The sequence below is a fragment of the Canis lupus genome, chromosome 26, assembly GCF_003254725.2.
Source record: "Canis lupus dingo isolate Sandy chromosome 26, ASM325472v2, whole genome shotgun sequence".
NCBI lineage: Eukaryota > Metazoa > Chordata > Mammalia > Carnivora > Canidae > Canis > Canis lupus.
The window spans coordinates 15957025-15979594 of NC_064268.1; the positions used below are offsets into that span (position 1 = coordinate 15957025).

Sequence of the window (22570 nt, forward strand, 5' to 3'; positions counted from 1 at the left end):
GCCAGGCACCATGTCATTAATTCATACGAATTTGCTGGCTGAATCCTTGTAATCACCCTAGGAGGTTGGCATTATTGTGTTTATTCTCATTTTCCAGATGAAAAAAGCTGAGGTTTAAGGGCAACTGGGTGGCTCAGTCAGTTAAGTGTCTGCCTTCGGCTCAGGTTATGATCCCAGAATCCTGAGATGGACCCCCACATCAGGCTCCCTGCTCAGCGGAGAGTCTGCTTCTCCCTCTGCCTCTGATCCTCCCTCAATTCATGCTCGCACTTTCTCTTGCTCACTCCCTCAAATAAATAATTAAATAATCTTTTAAAAAAATAATCAATCTAAACAGCCACACATGACTAGTGGCTACTACACTGAACAGTGCAGCTCTATAACATGGTATTTGGAGTTATCTGGACCTTCTCCTTTCATAGTAGCCACAGTTCTTTGAGAGTCACGGATTAATACACAAGAAGACAAAGATCCATCTGACTCAGTATCCAGGATCAGTGAATGGATGTCATAATGCTCCATGTCCACAGGAGCTACACTCTAGTAGATGTTTCAAGTAGAGGTCACAGGTTGGTGATCTATAGGCTAAATTGAACCTGGAGGTATGTTTCACTCACACAATTAAAAGTAGTTTCTGGGGCACCTGGGTGTCTCAGTAGGTTACGCATCTACCTTCGGCTCAGGTCATGATCTCAGAGTCCCGGGAATCAAGCCCTGCATCAGGCTCCCTGCTCAGCTGAGAGTCTGCTTCTCCCTCTGTCTCTCCCCGCTGCTCATTCTCTCTCCCACTCACTCTCTCTCTCTCAAATAAATAAAACCTTAAAAAAAAAAAAAAAGAAAAGAGAAAAGCTGAGGTTCAACAAGGTAAAATAGTTTACCCAAGTCACATACCTTCAAGCAATGGATCCAGAGTTCAATTTCTGATTGTCTTTAAATTTTGCAATATTGCTTTAACTATATTATACTGTCTCTCTACTTACATAGAGGTTTTTGTGTTGGGATTCAAATTAGCCATCTTTTGACGGGGATCAGAGCCACAGCTTTAATGATAATAAATTTTAAGAACTGTCAAAGGACGTTTGTTCACATCCATTAATACTATATGATCTTCAAAGCAATCCTCTGAGATGTGTAAAGCAGACCTTACATTTCAATGACAAGACACACTCAGTAACTTGAAATTTAGACTTGCCTCTCTTACCCTCAAGCTTTCTCCACCTTACTGTCCTGAGAGACTGAGCACAGGAACCACATTGGCTCACACTGGGGGGACAAAGTTCTTTCAATTCTAGTCTCAAAATAGCTCCCAAAATGTTTGTTTATTTGTTTATTGTCTGTCTCTCCAATTAAATTTAGGTCTGTGAAGACAAGGATTGAATCTGCTTTATTCATCAATATATTCCAAGCACATATCATAGGACTCCTGACATCAAATGGATAGATGGATGGATAGATGGATGGTTGGATGGATGGATGGTTGGGTGGACAGATCGATGGTTAGATGGATGGGTGAGTAGATATATAGGTAGATAAATAGTTGGGTGGATGAAGGAAGAAAGGAAGAATGAGTAGACAGATGGATGGAGGGATGGATAGATGGATGAATGACCAAGAGAGGAACCATCATCAAGGTCAGCTTCATCAGAGTTCTTCAGATATCTGCTGCCTTCTGCGAAATATGGATGTCCACAAGGAGGCAGATATGCAAGACTATCCATCCTGACAAAGCTGGGGACTAATGGTATATAGAAATAAACATGAAGTTTAGTGTAATATAGAAATAAACATGAACTTTAGTGTAGTGTTTTGTAATGCAAAACCAGCACAAACACTTCTACTACCATGACCCACCAGGTTGATGAGACTAGAACTGAGGCATTCCATTTACCTCAGATTTTTTAAAGTGACAAAAATATACTTTCAGATCTTAGGAGATTACTATTAAGCAGCAGCATATTTAGGCTCTCCCATGACTAATCCTAAATCAGCAAATACCCTCCAACCATTCTTTTCCCAATACATTTTCCCTGTTGCTGTGAAAAGTCTTTCCCACTTGCCCTTCAAGACTATATCCATTAATATTAATGCTACCTAACAGCCAGTTTCCATTCTTCCTTTGCTAAATAAAAGAGTCCTGATTTTGTACAGGTATCTACTCATCCTCTGCATGTGAACCAGGGTAATCCCTGATTGGTCAAAATCCATACTGGTAATCCCATACCCCATGACAGGATTGAATTATAAATGATCATGTGACCAATGAGTTTTACCAATGAAATGCAAAAGGAAGCTTCTGAAAAAGGCTTCTTTCTCCTTAAAGGTAGACATAGGGCAGCCTGGGTGGCTCAGCGGTTTAGCATCACCTTCAGCTCAGGGCATGATCCTGGGACCTGGGATTGAGTTCTGCGTCGGGCTCCCTGCATTGGAGCCTGCTTCTCCCTCTGCATGTGTCTCTGCCTCTCTCTGTGTTTCTCATGAATAAATCTTTTTTTTTTTTTTTTTAAAGGCAGACATAGAGGAAAACAGTCTTTTGTCTCCTGGAGGTTATCACAAAGGTCCAGAATTGTTCAGGCATCTTGTTGCCATTGGGGGGCAGAGCCAAGAGAATTACATTGGTTTGGACTTTTTGCAATGTGAGAAGATACAGCCTCTCATTTTTCTAGGTAGTTGAGTCCCGGTTTTCTGTTACTTACAGTTGAAAGCACTCCCTTAGAAGAACTAAGCATATTAGCATTATCATTCTTCTCACTTAACCAACATCTGCTCTCTTAGTGGCCATTTGAATGACAATGCCCTCCTTCACAAATTTCAGAGAAAGTCTTTGGCTCTTTTAAGCAACATGTCATCATGCCAAAGAGAATCCAGATTTGCTATCTGGGGCTCCACAAAAAGGCAACATGTCTTCCAAATACAGAAGTTAACTAAGCCAGAACCTTTTCTGAAGATTTAAACTCTTGTCAAAAATGTGAAATTCTTCTCACCAAAGAACTGGAGTTTGGAGGACATGATAGGGCACTTAATGAGTACCTTCATTCCCAAAGTCCCCAAAAACCTAGGAATAGAGGGGGGGAAGAAAAACTGGAAATTAGGGCAAATTTTCAACTTTACATTGATTTGAAGAGGGTGTTCCTAGGAGCAGATATGTGAAGGTAGAGAATGATTCAAATTAATTGAAAAACAAGTCCTGGAGATTGCAACATGGAAGAAAGGAGCTCAGGGAAGGAAAGCAGTGATTTGGTGGGTGGGAAGTCAGTGGGCAGCTCAATGATGTTCAAGAAGTGTTTGAACCAGGTGAGATCTTGTCATCTACTTGGGCTCAAGTATTGATTGAACACCTACCTACCTGTGCCAGGCATGTGAGAGATGCCAGAGGTATAAAAATAGAGACACCTAGACCCTATCCTCCAGGGTTAGATGCAGAAAGCTTAAATGCAGAAGGGTTAAATGATGGTCCTATAGCATGGTTGTCGGATGGTTAAAAGAGAAGATCTTGGTGTTAGACTGAAAAAGTTCAGATCCAAATTGTGCTCTCACTAGCTGCATGACTTCCAGAGGTATCTTCACTTCTATGTATGTCATCTGTAAAATGGCTATACCACTAAGGAATCAATAAGACAGCACGTGTAAAGCCTCCAGCTCATGGTAAGAACTCAATACATATTAGCTATGACAACATTGGTGGTGGCGACAGAGAAAGTGGTGCAAATGGAGCACACAGAAGCTGCCTCTTCAATAGGGCAAGTCAAGGAAGGTATACCAAGGTCAAGAAAGGTGCATCAGTCACTGTCTTTAGACATAAGCAATAAAATCTGATTCTGGCTAATTTAACCCTGAGTTTTTACAATGCTACCTCCAAGAACGTATGTTCTGATTGCCAAAAGCCTCACTCATATGATCATAACCAAGCTCCCAGAAAGGCTGAGAAAGCAAGTTTGGACTTTTCATCTTTTATAATAGGAGGAAGATTCATCTTATAAAATGCAAGATTCTCAAAAAGAAAGATGCTAGCCACAGAAAAAGTAAAAATGTCTTCTAGAGAAAGCTTCCTGGAATAAGTACCATCTCAGCTGAGCTGAAACCAATCCACAATTCATATTTTATCAATGATGAAAATGAGGCACAGAGGGGTGGACTTTTCCAAGGCCAAAGCTTTGGGAGGAAGAAAGATGAGGAGTAGAAATAGAGAGAAGCAGGGTTCAGGGAGAGATACCAGAAGAGACTTCTCATAGGGCTATGGGAGGAAAATGCTGTTAAATCCTAGATGGAAGTGGATATTGAATCCACAAGTGGTGGCACCAGAAGAGAACAGTAGACTGGTCAAGCCTGGGAAGAAGTTGAGACCCAGCATAGTAGAATGTTGTATAATTATTTGTTCTTTATCTCCAGTTCCCTGGAGGGAGCCTCTAAACCCTTGAAAGTTCCCAGATGACAGGAGTATCTTGGTTACTCACAGTAAGCCCCTTGGACCATACCTGAGTTTATGCAAATGAAGTGCCCCCACGGTGGGCCCCTAAATAGTTTTTTTTAGACTTGGTGCTGGCCATATCAGAGAGACCAACCATGTGATCAGAGGATTGGAGCTTTGAGGCATATGATATCAGTCTGTTGTCCAGATGCTCAGGGGCTGGAGATCCAGTTCAGCCACAGGACCAATGATTCAATCATTAACTCAATCATTAATAAACCCTAATAAAAACTCTGAGTGCCTGGAGCTCCAGGGAGCTTCCCTTATTGGTAATCATACACTGACGTGCTGAAAGGGTGATGCTTCTTGAGGACATGGACACTTCACAATTGGGACCCTCCCAGACCTCATCCTATGAAAGTCCTAATTTAGAAGGTCTTGATTTGTACCTCTTCTAATAAAACCGTGAACATAATTATCACACTTTTCTGAATTCTAGGAGTTGTTCTAGTAAATTGCTGCACCTGAGGGGCTGTGGGAACCCCCAAATTGTAGCCTGTTAGTCGGAAATGTAGGTGACTTCTGGGGACCCCTGAACTTGTGGATGATACCTTAAAGGCATTCTTGTTGGGAACCGTGTCCTTAGCCTGTGAGATTTGACTCAGTTCTGAGTAATTAGTATCACAATTACACTGCAAGGAGAAATATATAATCCAGGCAAAGGACCATATTGTTCTAACACTGTGGTTGAGCCTCTGTCAAGGAAAGTCATTCAAAAATGTGGAAAACGTGCATAGTTTGTGCCTGCGCATACTATTTTCTTTAGATAGCAGCCCCTTCTCCTTGATTCTTATGCAGAGCTTCAACCCTGATACCAACTATACTCATGTGACCAAGACCTGACCAATCCAAGTATTATATTTACCCAATCACAGCAAATGATTCAAGCATGGTCACCCAAGGTAATCCAAAAAAGTCAAACCCTGAATTTCCTCCAGAATCGGTGAGAACAAAGCATTTTCTTCTGGAATTGTGGACTATAAGGAAAAAATAAGCCTAGAGCTTCTTGGAGCCACTCCATACAGAGACACTGCCAGCAAAGAGAGAAAAATCAAGCTGAGAGTAAGAGGGAGGTTAAATCTTGGTAACTTCATTAGAGCATCTGTTTCTAGCCAGACCTTTGAAATGTTTAGCTGTGGAGGCCAACCAATTCTCTTTTCTGCATAAGCTAGATTCAGTCTGGTTTCCTTCACTTACAACAAAAAGATCCAATGAATCTCAAAGGAGACAGAAAGGAGATTTCTGGGCAAGCCTGGACACCCCTGAGGAAAGGTCCCTCCTCTCAAGGGCTGGCAGGATAGTAGGGGAAAAGACTAACATCAGATGTATCATGCAGGTAAAGCTAAGAGAAAATCTCCAGTTAAACTCACAACATCAATCAAAAGAAAAGGGAAAGACTAGGAACACAGATGTTTTATCACTCAGCTTTGCAGCAGGTGTGAAAGTGCCAATTTGGATTTAAAAGAGCATGAAACAAATGTAAGGTGGGGACTGTTATCAGAGTCAACCCTCATGTATCTACCACTGTGAAAAGAGGTACTGGGTAAGTGGATTTCCTTGCTCAGTGATCTCCCAAACGGGATAGGTGGGGAGGGTGATAGTAAACAAGACCAGGGAGCAGAAGACAATACTGGAACTTATATTTATAGTTATTTTAGCCAAATTGTACTTTAAGCACTATTAGTAATTTAGATGTGGATTAGCCCTGGAACCTTCACTCCATCTATACCAAGAATGGCACCACACATCTGGGATCAATCAAGCCAAGAAATCCAAGAGATAATGAGAGTTCCACAGTCAGAAGAGATTAATCATGGCTTCACTGGCTTCTCACCCATGGCCTTATTTCCAATAAACTACAATGCCTCTTCTTTTTCTTCCCCAGTTTTAATTATTTTTTCAATTGAGATATAATTGACATACAACAATGTATTAGTTTTAGGTGTACAACATAATATATGCAACATATACACATATATATGTACATACCATACATAGTTACAATTCTTTTCTTGTGATAAGAACTTTCAAGATCTACTCTTTTAGCAACTTGCAAATGCTCACTACAGTATTGTTAACTATAGTCTCCATGTTGTACATTACATCCTCAGGACTTACTTATCTTACAATCAGAAGTGTGTACCATTTGACCATCTTTGCACAATTCTCTCACCCTACCCCCACCCTTGGCGACCACTCATCTGTTCCCTGTATCTGTGAGTTCGGTTTTTACAATGCCTCTTCTTTAATGCCTGCCATATTATTTCTAGAACACCAAGTATGCCTGTGAAATGGATACTGCTCTCTCTACACCACAGCAATGTTCTCAGGTACTGGGCGATTTGATATTTGAACTTGTACTATCTGACAACTGCTTTCCCAATTAACCCCTCCTCTGTCTCCTCCTTGGCTCTCTGGCTTCTCTCCCAGTGAAACTGAGGTTGCCAAGAGAAACAGTGGATTCAATCTGTTCAGTGAGGAAGTTTAACTTTATATAGAACAGTTTTTTTCTCCCTAAGTCCCAGTTTAATGGTCTTATCTCCTATGGCTGAGACTACTAGGAAGTCAGGTGGTCAAGAAGCTGAATTACACAGCATGAAACAACACTCTACAATGTCTTCCAGTTACCCCTGCAAAGTGGCTCTTTGGAGCACATTCTAATTATCTCTCTCAACCATGATTAACAAAGAGGTTTGATGCTTCAGAGGATCAAAGAAGCAGATAATCTACCCCCAAGCCATTTTTTTATTTGGGATAGCACAGAGACACTATCATCCACTTTGCTAAAACAGCATCAGGATCTCACTTGTGAGCAGTCCCATTTGGAGAGGGAGGAGATAAAAATGTACAAAAATGATAAATTTGATGCTCTTTCCTCTTTGTACCAGAACCCATAAGAGCGTTCCATTACACATCCAGGAACTCTATCTAGGGCATCTGAAATGTGGTCCCATTTACAAACATTTTATTTATACTTTATTATTTCATGAACCACTGATTACACAAAGTGGGTTCACTTTCCTCCTCTTCTTCAAGCTAATATAGTTCTACATTTCCAGAAAACTCACCAAATAAGAATAGGATAGCTGAGTGGGTCTAGCCAAGACATGGGCCAGATAGCAACAGATTTAGTGCTTTTCTGGGACCTCAGTTTCTGCATCTGTAAAACAAGACAGCTAGATCATAAGGGCCCCAAACCTACATTTCTACAAACCAGGCAAGTAATAAAAATGAACAGAGGAGATTGGGTAAAATATAATGTGTTCCCTACTTGATAAGCATGTAGTGAGAAAGGTACTGGGAGCAGACAGATGGATAAGCTGTGATCCCTTCCCTGGTGATGCACTTGGTCATGTGAGGGAAGCAAATACATGAACAGTGACCAATAAATACGATTAAAAAAAAAAAAAGCTATGTTCAAAGCACCATACGAACTCAAAAGAGGGTTGGACTAACTCTTCCTAAAGAATCTTGGAAGGTTTTAAAAGGGACAGGCATTGAGTTGGGTCTGAGAGAGAAGAGAAGAGAAGACAAGACAAGACAAGACAAGAGAAGACAAGACAAGACAAGACAGACAAGACAAGAAAAGACAAGAGAAAGAAGAGAAGAGAAAAAGAGGAGAAGAAGAGAAAAAGTAGCATCCCATGTCAAGGAAACCATCCTTGCAAAGGAACAGAGACCTGGAAAACAAGGATGTATTTGGCAGGGAAAGAAGGATGTTTGTTAAGGCTGGAGTCTTCATGCATGAAGAGAATATGAGCAAACAGTCTGGAAAAGTTAGTTAGAACCTAATCAGGAAGGGCTTTGTGGACTTTATCTTGAGAGTACTGCGGAGCCAGAGATGTGTTTTAAAACCTTGAGAGGGGGAACCCTGGGTGGCTCAGCGGTTTGGCACCTGCCTTTGGCCTAGGGCATGATCCTGGAGTCCCAGGATCAAGTCCCACGTCGGGCTCCTTGCATGGAGCCTGCTTCTTCCCTCTACCTGTGTCTCTGCCTCTCTCTCTCTCTGTTTCTCTCATGAATAAATGAATAAAATCTTTTTAAAATATTTAAAAATAAATAAAACCTTGAGAAATGGGAGCCTGGGTGGCTCAGTTGGTTAAGCATCTGCCTTCAGCTCAGGTCATGATCTTGGGGTCCTAGGATCAAGTCCCACATTGGGTTCTCTGCTTAGCAGGGAGTCTGCTTCTCCCCCGCTCCCCCCCTCTCTCAATAAATACATAAATAAAATCTTTAAAAAATTAAAAAAGTAAAGCCTTGAGAAAAATGGTGACATTTACATTTCAGAAAGTTCATGCTACCTGCAGGGTAGAGAACAGGTTAGAGCCTTGCTATCCAATATGACTTTCAAACACATGACATACTCCTGGTCCAAAGTGAGATATGCTGTGACTGTAAAATACACAGAGAACTTGGAACACTTAGCATGACAAAAAGGAATCTAGAATATCACCTTAGTATGTTTTAATGATTATATGTCACAAGGATAATATTTGGGGAATATTGGGTTAAATAAAATAGTGTGCCAAGATTAATCAATTTTAATTAATCTGCAGATTAATTTCATCTGCTTCTTTTTGCTTTTTTACTACGACCCATAGAAAACTTAAAATCACATTGTGGCACACATTATAATTCTATTGGACAAATCTGAATTAGATGCCTGATCCCAAAGGCCAGAAGACCAATAAGGAGACTTTGAAAATGCCCAAGAGAGATCACAAGAGGGTGAGTCATCCCCAGGCATTGGGACTGGGACAGAGAAGAAGAGGGCAGATGTGTAGGCATCTGTTGTAGGCTATGGTATTATGTGTGGTTGTAGTGTTATATGATTAAGAGCATGGACTTAGACCAGAGACCCTGGTTACAAACCTGGCTCTGACATGTACCAGCTGTGTGAACTTGGACAAGTCACTTAACATGTGCCTCAGTTGTGCCTCAGTTTCCTCAGTTGTACAATATGGGTAGTTACAGCACCTGCTTCATAGGATTCAGATGAGTGTATACAATGAATGAGTTCATTCACTGATTCTCATACTTCTCTGCACATTCAACCTACCTGGGGAGTTTTATAATTCCCAATGCCCTGAGATTCTGATTTCATTGGCACAGGGTGTGGCCTGAACATCAGCACTTTAAAAAATTGCCCAGGTAATTCTGATGTGCAGCACAGTTTGTGAATCATTGAGTTAGTAGATGTGGAGTGTTTAAAACAGTGTCTGGGACAGCATAACCATGATTTAAGTGTTTGTTGTTACTATACTTTTTAATGTCTTGAATAATTCATAATCTATTTAAAATAACAATTGAGGGATCCCTGGGTGGCACTCGCACCTGCCTTTGGCCCAGGGCGCGATCCTGGAGACCTGGGATCGAATCCCACATCGGGCTCCCGGTGCATGGAGCCTGCTTCTCCCTCTGCCTATGTCTCTGCCTCTCTCTCTCTCTCTGTGTGACTATCATAAATAAATTTAAAAAAAAATATTTAAAAATAAAATAAAATAAAATAACAATTGAGAGGCTATTGTGTACCATTGCATGGCACTGCAGGAGCAGGATATCTCCCAAATTAATTCTCAGAGCTCACAAGTAATATTTCAACGTGTCCTCCCTGGTGAGCACAGGTGGGCCAATTGGAGACCAATGTCCATTCTGGTAGCTCCTTCAGCTGTTCCCACTTTTCAAAGCCTCAGTCAGTGAAATAACAACCCATTTCCCAAAACACTTAAATCCAACAACAAGGTTTTAGTGTTTGGCAACATACAAGTAAGATGCAATTAAGCTTTGGAGCTGTGCACTGAGAGTTGACCAGCTAGAGCCAAATGGGAATGGAGCAAGGTGAGGCTCCATTTGGAGTATGGATTCAGCTCATCTGTGCCTTGGGCACCCATCATGGGAAACACCTCCGTGAGAACTGGCTGAAAGTAATAACAGGCCTTCAGAACTCAGGTCATCGATCAAGAAGGAGCCATGGCTGGCAGAGAGGCACTGACTCTTCTCTCTTGGACAGAGTCGAAAGAAGAATCAAAGCCATCTCTTTACTTATCCAAGAATGTTGTGCTCCCACACGGTCTCCAGGCACCACGGGTGCTGATTCAAATAGTGATCAATGGTAACTTTTACTGGGCACTTATTTTGTGCTCGGCACTATCCTAAGCACTTTATATGTATCATGTTTTTCAATATTCATAACAATTCTACAAGGGAAGGATCACAAGCATCACTTTAGAATGAAAAACTGGGCTCAGAGAGGTGCAGTGATTTGGTTTCAAGTGACGGAACCCCAACTCAGACCAATTTAGACTAGAATCGGTTGGGAATTGGTTGCCTCAAGGAATACAATGAAGAGTTGAAGTTATGGGATAGACAAAGATACATCTGAATCATTCATGCAACTGGTATAAGGACCTCTTTCTGCCTCTCTTCTGTGCATCAGCCATATCCTATCGCACTGCATGCCAGCTTCTTACACAAATGGCAATACGGTTTCTTGTCTCCTGTAGGCTCCCCTTCCCTGTCTCAGTTTCAAAAATCCCAGGGAAAAGCACTCATGTGCTCAAGTGGTCCACCTTTGACCCATCAGCAGCAACCAAGATAGCAAAATCATGTAAGAATGGGACAGGTCACTCAAACCATACGGGTTAGACTCAGTAAGGGAAAAGGAAAACAATTTCCCAGAAGAAGAGGGATATATATTCCCAGAAGGAAGGGGAAAAATACCCATCATAGTCCACTACTTCCAAGAATGAAAGCCAATGAGGATTTTAAGTAAGGAGGGAGGTGACTCGTCCTTAAAGTTACACAACTCTGAAATTTCTCTGGGAATTTGGGGTTCAGACCACCTATGACATTTCAATTCAGTTTAACATTAATTGAACTTTTCCAGAATGCTGGCATTATGTTCCAAGCTGGCACATAGTATGAGCTCAATAAATATTTATTGAATGAATAATGTATAGATGAATATGGTATGGTCCCACTGCCCAAAGAACTCACAGCCTAGTAGGAGTTTAAGGCAAGAAAACAGTCCAAAAGAACCATATAAAGTACTCTAAAAGCGCAAACAAATTAAAGATCTCATTGATTTATGAAAGATGTAGGGACAATAAGTTAGGAAAGTCATCAAGAAAGGAGGTACCATTTGAGATGGGCCTTAAAAATAGAGTGGGATTTTGACTAACAGAGCTGTAAGAAAAGTTCAGGAAGAAGAACAAATGTTGTGAGCTAAGACATGAAGTCAGGAATGGACAAGCCATTGAGTTTTGTGTATGTGCATGAGTGTTTGTGTGTGTGTGTGTGTGTGTGTGTGTGTGTGTGTGTGTGGTGTAAAAATATACATAGCATAGGGACACCTGGGTGACTCAGCAGTTGAGCATCTGCCTTCGGCTCAGATTGTGATCCTGGGGTCCTGGGATTGAGTCCCTCTATGGGTTCCCCATGGGGAGCTTGCTTCTCCCTCTGCCTATGTCTCTGCCTCTCTCTCTGTGTATCTCATGAATGAGTAAATAAATAACTTTTAAAAATATACATAGCATAAAATTTGCCACCTTAACCATTTTTAGGTGTATGATTCATTGGCACTAATTATGTCCACACTGTTGTGCAACCATCACCACTACAGAAACTTTTTCATCACTCTAAACAGAAACTCTGTACCCATTAGGCAATTACTCTGCATTTTCTGGAACATGGTGATCTACTTTCTTGTCTCTACAAATTTGTCTGTTCTATACATTTCATATAAATGGAATTATACAATATTTATCCTTTTGTGTCTAGTTTATATACTTATTGTAATGTCTTCAAGATTCATTATGTGTTGTAGCACAGTCCAGAGCTTCATTCCTTTGTATAGCTAAATAATATTCCATTGTATGAATATATCACATTTTATTTATTTAGCTGTTGAAGGACACTTGGGTTGTTTCCACTTTGGCTATTGTGAATAATGTTACCATGAACACTGACATACAAACATCTGTTCAAGTCTGTTTTCAATTCTTTTGAATATGTAGCTAGAAGCAGAATTACTAGGTCTTATAATTCTTTGAGGAACTACCAAACTGTTCTCCACAAAAACTGCCCTATTTTATATTTCCACCAGCAATGTATAAGGGTTCCAATTTCAATACTTGTTATGTTCCATTTTATATAGATATACAGATATATCTCTAATCCATATATTAAGCTTTGGAGTTTATACTGGAGATATATATATATTAGAGAGAGAAGATATATATATATGGAGATAGTATATAGGACATATCTATATCTATCTATCTATATATATCTCCATCCTAGTAAGTTGAAATGGCATCTCATTGTGGTTCTTTTCTTTTTTTTTTTTTTCTCATTATGGTTCTGATTTGCATTTCCCTAATGACTAAGGATGTTGAACATTTTTTCATGTATTTTTTCAAGCCATCAGGTTTTTTGTTGTTGTTGTTTTTGTTTGGTTGTTTGTTTGTTTGTTTTTTGCCATCAGGTTTTACTGGTGCACAACCCAGGAGTTATAAAACTAAGGTGTTTAAGTTTTTTTGTCCAGCCAATAGGGAGCCAATGATAGTTTGGAAGCAGAAGAGTGAGACGATCAGAAATATAAAATATAGGTAGATGAGTGTAAAATCGAGACACAGGACTAGTTGGGAGGCTATTTCAACTGTCTAAGTGAGGGACGATGCAAACTTGAGTCAGGAAGGTGGCAGTAATGATAAAGACAAACTCCAGAGGAATAATCCCTTCAGCACACTGGAAGCAACCTATGTACAATCATAAGGAACTGATTAAAAAACTATGATAGAGGGGCACCTGGGTGGCTCAATAACTTAAGCATCCAACTCTTGATTTCAGCTCTGGCCATAATCTCAAGAGTTGTGAGATGGAGCCCTACATCGGGCTCCTCCCTGGACATGGAGCCTGCTTGAGATTTTTCTCTCTCCTTCTCTCTCTGCCCCTCCCCTGCTTGGGCTCACTCTCTCTTTAAAAAAAATTAAATTAAAAAAGTATGGTACAGCCATCATGATAAATTGCTCTGCATCCATAAAAATGAAGATGCAGCTGAATGAATAATGGAACAAAAAGATGTTCACAATATATTAAGTGAAAAAAATAAGGTTACAATACAGAATGTACATCATGATCCCATTTTTAGATAGATGGTACACAATTAGATCAGAAGGGAAAAAGAAGGACAGATACTGAGGGGAAAAAAGACCTTGAAAGACACACACATGAAAATGTGAAAAATGACCATCTCATGCTAAACTAACCTCCCACCAGTTTACTCTCTGTGCTCTATTTTATTTTCTTCACTGCCTTTATCACTTTCTGAAATACCTTATTCATTTGCTCATCTGTTTATAAAGTTCAGGAAGGAGGGAGTCTGCTTCATTCTTTCTGTATTCTCAGAACTGGAACATAGCCATAGAAGAAGCCCCGTAGATGTTTTTTGGCAAAAGTGCTCAGTGATGTGACCCAACTTGGTTTTCCTCACCTCTGTTTTTTTAATTGTATAAATGAACTTATGACTTACAACATAAGAAAAATGCAAAGAAGAGAGACAAAACCAAGCATCTTTCTTGTCACCTCCAATACCACCACCACCACCACTTTTGCCAATGCCACCAGATCCTTGGTCTTGGCTGTTGTCCCCAGAAGGACTTTGCAGCCAGAGATGAACACCAGACACCACCTAGTACAACATCAAAGTGTTTTGCTCAGCCCATGGACCCACCCAATACTTCATTTGCTTTCTTCCAGCTTCCTGGGTATCCATTTTGTCCATCTATGCCCACTCAGCACAGGTGAAGTTATTAACACCATCACATCCCCACAGACTCAGAAGCCCAGAATAACCTGACACCGGTAGGGCATACACTTGGAAAAATGTTTCCAGGAAGGGGAGATCACTAGTCTACACCCACACTTGTCCTATCCTCACCCCTTCACCTCCTTTGCCCCCAGTCCTAGGGACTACATAGATCATTATTAAACACCAGAGTTAGCTAAAGTTAGAGGACCTCAGGCTACAGGCATAGAAAAGTAAGAGTGAGACAAGTAGCCCACTCAGAGACCTTACAACTTTGGACATTAGCACCTTCTCTCAGGTCCAAAAGTTCTGAACCAGAGATTAATTACCCCAGGTCAGAAGCCCCATGAGGATGAGTCATAGTCATGGGCCACTAACATAAAGGACCCAAATTATTTATTATTTATAGTAATGTAGTATATGATTTATTACATCTAGTAAATAGATTTTGCTCTGTGTGTGGTATCTAGAGAAAAGTACATTTATACAGTACTATATACTATATACAATATATATGCTGTATAAAATATATAGATTCTATTTTACCATATACATATACATCTACATAGAGAAAGAGTACATTCAATCATTTATTCATTTGTGCTGTGAAACTGGACTCTGCTACTGTATATCATCTTGCAAGCTTAAAGTAAAAGACAAACACCTATTTTGAAGCCAAAGCATGTTTTCATTTGCTTTTCAGATGGAGGTTGAGTTCATCACAGCAAGAAGAGGAGGGTAGACTTCTGCTTTGTTCCAAGAGAATCACTCTTGGAGGCCTCTGAACCAAAGAAAAGGGAAGGAAAGGCTTATTCTGTAAAGGTCTCTATTGAGGGCAGAGACATGACACATCTCTCTGAAGATACTTCAGAGGGCAGGAAGGCTTCTCCTATCTCTAGAACAAACAGGGAGCTGGGTGTTCAACCTGGTCTTGGGGGACTGATGGTGACAGGCACTGCTGACCAACAATGTAGGAGTAGGAGACGAGTTGGAGTGCCCATGATGACAGTGATAAGCTTTAGGATGAGTGAAGTCCAAGTTATTCTTTCTATGATAGAGAGTGGCATTACAGCTACTCTTCCAAGAAATAAGCATGACTATCCTCCTAAGAACATTCTCCATGAAAGACAATTATCATATGGTTTTACTCATATGTGAAATATAAGAAATAGTGAAAGGGGCTATAAGGGAATGGAGGATTAGAGAGGAAAACCATGAGAAACTCCTAACTCTGGGAAACAAAGGGCTGCAGAAGGGGAGGAGGGCGAGGGGATGGGGTGATGGGGTGATGGGGTGATGGGCACTAAGGAGGGTATTTGATGGGATGAGCATTGAGTGTTATTCTATATGTTGGCAAATTGAATTTAAATAAAATATTTTTTAAAAAGAACATTCTCCATTACATGCATCTCTTTTTAAAGAAACAGGTGCCCTAACCCCCTCTTTTCTTTTCTTTTTTTTTAAGATTTTATTTATTTATTCATGAAAGACAGAGAGAGAGAGAGGCAGAGACACTGGCAGAAGGAGAAGCAGGCTCCTCACAGGGAGCCCGATGTGGGACTTGGTCCCAGGACCCCAGGATCATGCCCTGAGCCAAAGGCAGACACGAAGCCGCTGAGCCACCCAGGCATCCTTAATCCCCTCCTTTCAAACTCACCAAATGCCAAAAGAGATGGGAGCCATTGAGCCCAACTCTGCCACTTAAGAAAAGAAAATCTGAGTCTTAGAGGGGATTACAGCAAATGCATCCACACAGTAGCCATCCTGCCCTCTCTCCTGGCTCCATCTTCCACACCTCTTCCCCCCCCCCCCCCCCCCCCGTCCCGCCCCACCCAGTGACCATCCAACTTCTGCTTACCAACTGACAAATGGTATCACAGGAAACCAGGGACCTGGATCACCAGAGCATCCTGCCCAACAAGAACATTTGGCTAAGGGTGACTTTCTATGGGAGGAGATAAATTTAACAGGCATCTGGGCAGAAAGTACTGCCCTGTTTATTGATGGGAAACTGTTTGCCAGAGTAAGAGCTCTTTGGGGACCTTTGAAGATGTTTGGCAAGCCCCAATCCCAAAAGCTGCTGTGCACTGAGAAAGGGCCCGTGGGCCTCAGAAAATTCAGCAGCCAGAAGGTTAACTCCCCAGAAGCTTACTAAGAGAGCAGTGTGAAAAGGTCCCCATCGAAGGAGGATGCATGGAGTAAATAACTATGTCTTGAAGAGATGCCCCCTCCTCCAGAATTTGTCAAGCTCTCCCCCACCCCACCTCCTATAATTTCTCCTGTAGAACAATTCGCAGAATTGGAATTACTTATTTGTATACATTTAATGCCCACAAGCTTCAACTATGCTCACTGTACAAGGCACACATGAAAACTTATTGACCACAATGAGATACCACTTCACACCCAGTAGGATGGCTACTACCAAAAGAAACAAAATAGTAAGTATTGTTGAGCACATGAAGAAATTGGACCCCTTGTGCATGGTTGTTGATAAAATAATGCAGCCACTGTGCAAAACAGTATGGCAATTCCTTGAAAAGTTAAAAATAGAATTACCATCTGATCCAGCAATTCCACTTCTGGGTATATATCTAAGAGAATTGACAGCAGGGTCTCAAAGAGATATTTGTATACCCATGTTCACAGTAGCACTATTTACAACAGCCATAAGGTAGAAGCAACCTAAAGTGTCCATCAATGGCTGAAAGGGTAAATAAAATGTGATCTATACATACAATGGAATATTATTGAGCCTTCAACAGGAAGGATATTCTGATGCATGCTACAACATGCATGAACCGTGAAGATGTTATGTTTAAGTGAAATAAGTCAGGCATGAAAAGAAAAGTTGAGCATCTGCCTTTGGCTCAGGGCATGATCCCGGGTTCCTGGGATCAAGTCCCGCATTGGGCTCCTTATGGTCAGCCTGCTTCTCCCTCTGCCTATGTCTCTGCCACTCTCTCTGTGTCTCTCATGAATAAATAAATAAACTCTAAAAAAATAGGTTTAAAATGTTTAGGGTGGTCAAACTCCCACAAACAGAAAGTAGGATGTCTGTTGACAGGGGCTGGAAGGAAGAGGAAATGGGGAGTTTTTGTTTAATTGGTATAAAGTTTCAGTTTTGCAAGATGAACAAGTTATGGAGATCAGAGGGACAACAATGTGAATACATTTAACACTACTAAACTGTACACTTAGAAATGTTTCAGATGGTCAATTTTATATTGTGTGGTTTTTACCACACTTTTTAAAAGTAACTTTTAGAAAACCTTCTTGAATAAATGAAGGAATACAACTGGGGAGACTTTTAGGTATGTGGGGGGAAAAAACACAATCCAAGCCCACCTAAGCAAAAAGGAAATTTTATTGCCTTCATGACCAAACAAATGCTAAGACAGAGTTTTAGACATAGCAGGATCCAGGTTATCAAATGATACCATCTAAAATCTGTCTCTATCTCAGCCCTGCTTTCCCCAAGTCATGGGGAAGAATGGCACACAGAGCCATGGAAGATGAGTTTGTTGTTCATCAATATTAGTTTTGCTCTGAATTGGATACTAAGTGGATACCACTTTAAAATCCCCTCAGGCTCACCTGAACTCCAGCAACTACTGTTGTAACCATTTCTATGGAGGTGCTAACCAATTATACACAGTTGCAACCAGACATTAAAAAAAAAAAAAAGGAAAGGAAAGGAAATCTTGCCATTTGGGATTTTGAAAAACATGAAATAAATCTCAAGGGCATTATGCTAAATGAAATAAATCAGAGAAAGTCAAATACTGTATGATTGTACTATTATGTGAAATCTTTAAAAGCCAAGCTCAGAGAGTAGTTCTATAGTTAGCAGGTGCTAAGAGATGGTGGAAATGAGGGGATGTTGGTCAAAGGATACAAACTTCCAGGTATAAGAGGAATAACTTCTGTAGATCTAAAGTTGGTAACTATAGTTAACAGCATTGCATTAAATACTTGAAAGTTGCTAAGAGAGAAGTTCTTAAATGTTCTCACCGTAACAAGAGTGGCAACAAAATAATAACTATGAGATGTGAAGGATATGTTAACTCACCTTATTGTGACAATAATTTTTACAATATATTCGTGTTTCAAATCACTACATTGTACATCTTAAATTTACACAATGCTGTATGTCAGTTATAACTCAATAAACCTGGAAAAATATTAATAATGTGGATTAAACTCACAAGTAGTCATCACATTATGAATAACAACAAAAAAGAAATATTATTCCAGTATTTGAGATAATTATCTAATTCAGCAAAACGTCTTTATGTCATTGACAAGTGAAATTCCCATATATTCAACATTTCACTTTTATCTTTCTCATTAACCTAAAAAAATCAACTAACATTCTTGTCAAAACTATACTCATTCATCAATGCAATCATAGGTTGGCTAAGAATACAAGAGTTTGGTGGAAATCAACAAAAGAATTGTGTAAGAATTGATTTGATATTTGGAATTTACATTAAAGAATATTGCATTTTTAATTATTTGTAATTTTAATGTTATGAATCCTTTATATCATGAAATTTATAATAAGCATACACATAATTCATAATATATGTGTATAGAGACATAGCAATATTCAGCACAATCACTACAAAAAGCTATACAAAGAGATACATCTAAAACACTAGAAGGGGCACCTGGCTGGTTCAGCCAGGGGAGTGTGCAACTCTTGATCTCAGGTCATGAGTTCAAGCCCCACACTGAGGCAGGGGAGAGTTTACTTGAATAAATAAATAAATATACGGCCTTAAAAACACTAGAAATAAATCAAGATGGAATCTTAAAAGGTATTCAAATAACCTACAGGAAGGAAGAAAAGAGAAACAGGGGAAGGAGACAGGAAACAACCAATAAAATAGCAGACTTAAGTTCTAAGATATCAATAATCGCCTTAAATGTAAGTGGTCTAAATAGACCAATTAAAAGGCAGAGATAGGCAGATTAGCAAAATGGATAACAAAGTAAGGTTCAACTACATGTTGCTTACAAGAATTCACTTCAAACTCAATGATATCAGTAGGTCAAATTAAAAGAATGAAAAAAAAAACATACCATGCAAACACTAATCTTTTAAAAGGCAGAAGTGGCTATGTTGATACCATAAAAAGTAGACTTCAGAACAAAGACAATTACTAGAGACAAGGAAGGACATTACGTAATGTCAGAAGGATCATTCTTCAGGAAGACATAACAATCCTATGTGTGCACCAAACAGCAAAGTCTGAAAATACACAAAAGGTGAAACAGAAAAACCCCATTTTAGCTAGAATTTCAATATGTCCCTCTTAGCAACAGATAGAACTACTAGAAAATTGGCAAGGATATATAAAATCTGAACTACACAATCAACTGACAGGATCTAATAGAACACCACACCCAACAATAGTAGAATACACAGTTCTTTTTCTACTTCCCATGGAATATTCACCAAGACAGATCATATTCTGGGCCATAAAACAATCCCCCTCCCTGTAATTTTTATAAATAGTCAAGGACATGAAAGTTGGGGACAAACTGAGGAACTATTCCAGACTGAAGGAGACATGATAACAAAATGCAATGCATTTTCCCAGGTGGGACCATGATGCCCACCTGTTGGGACATGTAGCAATATCTGAACAAAGTGTATAGATTAGATAGCAGGGTTGTATCAAGACTGATTTCCTTATTAGAAGGGCTTTATGGTGGTTATTTAGAAGAGTGCTTTTGTTTGGAGGAAATACACAGAGAATTATTTAAAGGTGATAAGGCAACATGTATGTAGCTTATGTTCAAATGGTTTAGAAAATGCTAATGAGTTTGCACAAACAAGTAGACATATATAGGAAGAAAGGAAAAGTGGATGATGAATCAATGCAGTGAAATGGTGGAATATTGGGAATCTGAGTAAAGGATATATGGATGTTGCTTCTGCTGCTCTTCCAACTTATGCATGTAAGTTTGAAATTATTTAGAAATAAATTAATTGAAAATTATGAAAGTTAAATATTAGCAAAAGCTGAAGGAATTCACCCACTAGCAGATATACAGAGGTGGCATTTACTCAAAGGATACAAAAATACTAATTAAAGGGATACATGCACCACAATGTTTATAGCAGCATTATCAACATTAGTCAAATTATATAAAGAGCCCAAATGCCCACCAACTGATGAATGGATAAAGAAGATGTGATATATACGTACAATGGAATATTACTCAACCATAAAAAAGAATGAAATCTTGCCACTTGCAATGACACAGATAGACCTAGAGTGTATTATGCTAAGTGAAATATGTCAGGTGGAGACAAATACCATATGATTTTACTCATATGTGGAATTTAAAGAAACAAAACAGATGCACAAAGTTAAAAAGAAGACAAACCAAGAAACAGACTCAACTATAGAGAACTGATGGTGACCAGAGGAGAGATGGATAGGGGGGATGGGTGAAATAGGTGGTAGGATTAAGGTTTCTATTTCACTTGTGATGAGCACCTGCTGTTGTATGTAAATGGTGAATCACTAACTTGTACACCTGAAACTAATATTACACTGTATGTTAACTAAGCAGAATTTTTTTTAATTTACTCATAGAGACAGAGAGAGAGGCAGAGGCACAGGCAGAGGGAGAAGCAGGAACCATACAGAGAGCCTGAGGTGGGACTCGATCCGGGGTCTCCAGGATCACGCCCTGGGCTGCAGGCGGCGCTAAACCGCTGCGCCACCGGGGCTGCCCTAACTAAGCAGAATTTAAATAAACACTTGGGGAAAAAAGATACACAGAGGAGGTTCTATGGCAGAAGACTACTGTGTATGTACAGAAATTAAGACAGTGTAGGTACTTCTACTGAAGGTAGCTAGAGGGGACCTGGGAGGGATGGGGTAACTGGGTGATGGGCATTAAGGAGGGTGCTTGAAGTAATGAGCACTGGGTGTTATATACAACTGATGAATCAATAAATTCTACCTCTGAAACTAATAATACAGTACATGTTAAATTGAATTTAAATTAGAAAAAAAAATTTTTAAGACAGTGTGGGTACTTCTACAAGGAGAAACAAGCCAACCAATGGATTGCCCCACATGTATTTGGACTTTTGACTGATGACAAATTATTAATGGTACTATATTTAATTAGACATCCATGTGGAAAAAGTATCTTGACCCCTAACTCATCCCACCACATTAAAAGGTCCTGTTTTCACAAAGGACACTATAAAACTTGTATTCACAATCAAGGGACAGAACGCATCCTCCTCCCTTTTTCACTGATCAAAGGTTACTACTATGGCATTTCAACTGTTAGTAGGATTAAGAAATCAGGGCTTCAGAGTAGTGTCCAGAAGCAATGACATATCCTCTGAGGTACCAAAGCTAATGCGTCCAGACAGAGAAGACTCGACACAGTGACTGAAGCTGACAGATCTGTCTGTGAGCATTTGTGCCATGGTGACATACCATCAAGGTCTGCCACATGGGAATGAAAGATCCTTTGGAAGGAGCTGGAGATTCTGGGTAAGCAGGTGGAGACAAGGGCTACCCAGCTATTACTGTTTAAGTGACTCCCATTAAACTCAATGGGAGGTCACAAGCATATGAGCTCCCCACCAGTCTGAATTAGGTCTTATCTAATTCTGTATCCTCAGTGTCTGACATAGGGTAAGTGTATTAGTTTGCTCAGGCTGCCACAATAAAATACCATAGGCTGAGTAATTTAATTAAACACAGAAATTTATATTCTCATCATTCCCGAAGCTGGAAGTCCAAGATCAAGATCTGCTTGACAGGGCTGCTTTCTTCTGACTTGTAGATGACCATCATCTCCTTGGGTGCTAACATGGTCTTCCCTCTGTGTGTGTCTGTGTCCAAATTTCCTCTTCCTATGAGGACCCTAACGACCTTGCTTTAACTTACCTCTACAAAGACCCTGTCTCCAAATACAGTCACAGTCTGACATACAGGGGAGTTAGGACTTCAGCATATGAATTGGGGTGGGGGGAGCACAATTCATTCCCTAACAGTATCCCCTTGATGACTCTATGCTAAGTAAAGAATGAGTGAATAAATCGATATAGAAGCCTCCAATACAACATCTCTTTTGCGGGAGAAGGCTTCAATCCCTCAATGCCTGAGCTGAAAATGTTTGGGCATTTGTGATTGTTCTGGACCCTTCCCATTCAGCCAGTGAAACCAAGTGGAGTGCAGCTATCACCAGTGTGATTTGGGGAGCCAAGCGAAGTGCTAATACAATCTACTTATTATGGCTACTGCTTTGCT

General features: G+C 40.0%; 1 protein-coding gene across 3 annotated transcripts in view; it reads left to right on the forward strand.

The window, feature by feature from the left end:
• CCDC60 (coiled-coil domain containing 60) overlaps positions 1–22570 on the forward strand; it is a 184764-nt gene that overhangs the window by 156742 nt on the left and 5452 nt on the right. Inside the window, exons 16-18 of one of the 3 annotated variants that reach the window (XR_007406169.1) lie at positions 1357–2663; positions 6736–6795; positions 9067–9193. The gene's annotated coding sequence lies outside the window, so the exon portion shown is untranslated. Of the gene's footprint in view, positions 1–1356; positions 2664–6735; positions 6796–9066; positions 9194–14976; positions 15534–22570 lie in introns of those variants that run through there. The other 2 variants (XR_004809380.2, XR_007406171.1) reach the window with 2 other exon arrangements.